This window comes from Penaeus vannamei, chromosome 18 (assembly GCF_042767895.1).
Source record: "Penaeus vannamei isolate JL-2024 chromosome 18, ASM4276789v1, whole genome shotgun sequence".
Taxonomy (NCBI): domain Eukaryota; kingdom Metazoa; phylum Arthropoda; class Malacostraca; order Decapoda; family Penaeidae; genus Penaeus; species Penaeus vannamei.
The window spans coordinates 37,245,808-37,250,807 of record NC_091566.1 but is presented as its reverse complement, the minus strand read 5'-3'; positions in this window follow the sequence as shown (position 1 = coordinate 37,250,807).

The following is a 5,000-nucleotide window of genomic DNA, read 5'->3' as shown; positions in this document are numbered from 1 at the left end:
ACACAAACAAACAAACACTTTCAAGTATGCCAAGTGACATATCTTAGGAAATTACCTGGATCTCCCACACAGGTTGCAGAGAGGTTGGTGTCGTCGCCCGAGGAGGAGTGCAAAGACTCTTTCCTGGAACCGAAATTGCTGAGTCATTATTCGCTGTGTCATGAACATCGTCTGCTTTTCCTGGTGTATCTTCGGTCTTTTTTTATCGACATTTTTTTTTTTTTTTTGGGGGGGGGGGCTATATATCTTTATTTGTCATTTTCTCTTTTTTTTATTTTTTATTTTTTTTGTTTGCTTTATATCTCTATCTTTATCTCTGTTTTCCTTTTAGTTTAGTTTGGTCTCTGGTTTCTCTTTTTATTAGGTTTCTGGTTTCTCTTATTCTTATTTGGTCTCTGATTTGGTTTACTTTTATTTGATTTCCGGTTTCTCTTATCTTTATTTGGTCTTTGGTTTTTCTTATTTTTATTTGGTCTCAGATTTATTTTACTTTTATTTGGTTTCCGGTTTCTCTTATCTTTATTTGGTTTCCAGTTTCTCTCATTTTTATTTGGTTTCCGGTTTCTCTTATCTTTGTTTGGTCTCTGGTTTCTCTTATTCTCATTTGGTCTCTGGTTTCTCTTACGTCTATCTGGTCTTTATTCACTTTAATTTTATTTGGTCTCCGGTTGCCTTTACATTTATCGGTGTCCATTCACCCTTACTTTTATTCGGTTTATATTTTGCTTTACTTTCCTTTCGTCTGTTTCCCTTTTCTTCCTTTTGGTCACTGGTTTTTGTCTACTTTTCCTCGTTTTTTATAATCTTTAGTTTTCTCTCTTTATTCGGTCACTATTTTCCTTTTTCTTAATATTGTATCTGTTTTCCTCTATTTTCATTCGGTCTATTTCATAATCCCTAGTTTTCTTTCTTTATTTTCACTATTTCCCTTTTTCTTTAATCTGTATTTGTTTCCTTTATTTCCATTCGGTCTCTTTCCTTGCGGTTATGTGGTCTCGGTTTTTTGTCCCTTCTTTGTTTGGTTTATAATCCTCTTCATCTTTATTCTTTTTCTGGTTTCCCTAGCTTATAATTTGGTCTCCGTTCTCCGTTATTTCTTGGGTGGACTCTTTTATTTTTTATTTATATTTCTTTTTATTTTTTTTTTATTTGTGTTTCTTTTTATTTCTTTTATTTGTTTCTTTTTATTTCTCCGTTATTTCTTGGGTGGACTCTTATTTATTTTATTTTTATTTATTTTTTATTTCTCCGTTATTTCTTGGGTGTACTCTTTTATTTCTTTTATTTATATTTCTCTTTATTTCTCCGTTATTTCTTGGCTGAAGGCATAGCTGGAACATCGACTATACTTGTTATTTTAATTGATCCTACAGCTGCTGATTTGGATGGTGTCTGAGCTTCTGCTGTAGGGATCAACTGTTGTAGATTTGAAAGTTCATCAGTTTTTTTTTTATTGTTATTATGAAGGAGTGGGATGTCCATCATTGTTTTATTATTTCTATTATGAGGGAGTGGGATGTCCATCATTGTTTTATTATTTTTGTTATGAAGGAGTGGGATGTCCATCATTGTTTTATTATTTTTATTATGAAGGAGTGGGATGTCCATCATTGTTTTATTATTTTTATTATGAAGGAGTGGGATGTCCATCATTGTTTTATTATTTTTATTATGAAGGAGTGGGATGTCCATCATTATTTTATTATTTTTATTATGAAGTGGGATGTCCATCATTGTTTTATTATTTTTATTATGAAGGAGTGGGATGTCCATCATTGTTTTATTATTTTTATTATGAAGGAGTGGGAGTTCCATCATTGTTTTATTATTTTTGTTATGAAGGAGTGGGATGTCCATCATTGTTTTATTACTTTTATTATGAAGGAGTGGGATGTCCATCATTGTTTTATTATTTTTATTATGAGGGAGTGGGATGTCCATCATTTTATTATTTTTATTATGAAGGAGTGGGATGTCCATCATTGTTTTATTTTTCTTATTATGAAGGAGTGGGATGTCCATCATTGTTTTATTATTTTTATTATGAGGGAGTGGGATGTCCATCATTGTTTTATTATTTTTATTATGAAGGAGTGGGATGTCCATCATTGTTTTATTATTTTTATTATGAAGGAGTGGGATGTCCATCATTGTTTTATTATTTTTATTATGAAGGAGTGGGATGTCCATCATTGTTTTATTATTTTATTATGAAGGAGTGGGATGTCCATCATTGTTTTATTATTTTTATTATGAAGGAGTGGGATGTCCATCATTGTTTTATTTTTATTATGAAGGAGTGGGATGTCCATCATTGTTTTATTATTTTTATTATGAAGGAGTGGGATGTCCATCATTGTTTTATTTTTATTATGAAGGAGTGGGATGTCCATCATTGTTTTATTATTTTTATTATGAAGGAGTGGGATGTCCATCATTATTTTATTATTTTTATTATGAAGTGGGATGTCCATCATTGTTTTATTATTTTTATTATGAAGGAGTGGGATGTCCATCATTGTTTTATTATTTTTATTATGAAGGAGTGGGATGTCCATCATTGTTTTATTATTTTTATTATGAAGGAGTGGGATGTCCATCATTGTTTTATTACTTTTATTATGAAGGAGTGGGCTGTCCATCATTGTTTTATTATTTTTATTATGAAGGAGTGGGATGTCCATCATTGTTTTATTTTTATTATGAAGGAGTGGGCTGTCCATCATTGTTTTATTAGTTTTATTATGAAGGAGTGGGATGTCCATCATTGTTTTATTATTTTTATTATGAAGGAGTGGGATGCCCATCATCATGTGGAAAGGAGTACTTGTTTTTCCTGTATTTTGTTTCCTCTATACCTTAGGCGGTATGTGTTCAGTGTTCGTATTAATAATGCAGACACTGATAGTAAACATTTTCTGACTTACATTTTTTACACAATATCGGGGCTATTGCTCCATGAACTTCTACACTCTCATCATGTAAATTATTTATATTTACTTCATTGGTGTCACTTTCCCGTGGTCATGGAGTACACTGAGGACATGAAGTACACTTGAAAGTAAATTTACTAGAACTGTCACCTCTTTTTTTACCGAGTCAATTCTCCCTAATACTGCTGGTAGCGCCGCCGATACCTTCTTCAGAAAAGACATTATATCCGCCTTCTGTTCCCATTGTCTGTCAGTATCAGTGTTCTATTAGTGGGGGATCATTCCCTTGAGTCACAGAGCCTGTCCCTTAACAAGCGGCTCGCCTACGCACTCGCCCTCTGAAGGACAAATTGTCAAGATAGCATATTTCCTTGAAGAGCAGTTAAGTGGTCACGGCACAGAGAGAGAGAGAAAGAGAAAGAGAGAGAGAGAGAGAGAGTGAGAGTGAGAGTGAGAGAATTGAAATTTGAAAAAAAAAAAACACTTCATAAATCCTATTAATATCAAAGGGCACTTCAACATTCTTTTCAGCTAACCTCTTAATTATAAGTCGCCCAAGTTAATGAAAGACCATTCTCAAATTCACAAAGTATTCCTCTGTTATTTACCATTATGAAAAATGACTTTTTTTTTTTAGCACTTAGGAAAAATAATTGGGAATCCACTGTGAGGAAATACTGATTCACATTTTTTACATAGCGGTCGCTGTAAAGAAAATCAGTAGTCTGTATGCTCTGTATGCGCCTCTTTAGTTTGTGGCTAATGTGGTTGCATTTAACTTTTCCTCGCCTTACTGTCCCCTCGATGTGTGTAAAATTAGATTCATAAAACACAAGCCATGTACGCACATCAAGAATTTCTCGCTCTAGTTTGCTTGTTATTTGATTTTTCTTTGCACATCTTTCTTCATTTATTCCTACAGACTCTGGCTTAGTTCCATGGATTCGCATTTAATGACTGGATGTGTTTTGAACAAGAGAGAAAGGAAAAAATCGGTGTTTCATTTCTGCGTTGTTGTCATTCATTCTGAGGGGTATCGGTTTTCTGTAGTAAATAAAGACCACTAACATTCTCCAAACTGAAAAATTACGTGTTTGATTCGTGTAGCACTGTGCGTTGCTTAATAAACATTACTCATTCATGTACGTATTAACACCATGATGAGCGTACAACCCCTGAAGATTAACTTTCACTGAATATCTAAATTTGCTAGAATAAGGTTAAAGGACACTGATGACTCGATCTCTCCGCGTCTGCCTTCAAAAGGACTTAGACTGCAGTAACTGAAGGAACACTAGTCAGCTATTGTAATTTAAGCAAAAACGTGTCTAGAACAGCTGAGTTTTTCTGTTTAATGGTATTGCCAATATGAAACACAAAGACGAATGCGATAATGCCATTTGTAAGAAAAAAGATAAAACATAAAAAAACAAGTTATGCACGACAGTACGTTCTTTCTGTTGCAACACACATTTTCATAATTAATTAAGGCGTAACTAAAATAGAATTATTTATTTTCCGTTTTCTTTTATGCGTAGAGCCTTCGGGATAACTAACAAATGGCAATAGAAGTTCTCCTTACAACAAGAAGCGATAAAACAAAAAGGATATGATTTAGCAAAAATTGCCAGTTCCCCCAGAGAGTAGCTTTAAAAGGGCGTCTACCAATAATGCCATGATTTGCTGCGCGTAAAGCTTGTTCGCTCTCTCTATACACATATATGTATTTGTGAGTGCCAATAAACACACACATAAATTAATATAAATAAATAATTAATTAATTATATGTGTGTGTGTGTTTTCCAATTTCCCGCTACATCGTGAGTGTAGCGTAAATGTTCGAAAAAAATACTTTAAGTCTGACTCCCATTAACAATTAATCATAAGCATAACGTATTGTTCAAAATAAAGAACTTCGTGCTCGATTTTGTTCCTTTTTTCGCAATTGTTCTTTGAAATGTGTTAAGAGAACCATAGGCCTATCCAGCAATACAGAAGAGAACCGGAAGTTGTTAATCAGATAATACAAAGCCTTATCATTGATAACTAAGCTAAGTTTAGGCCTAA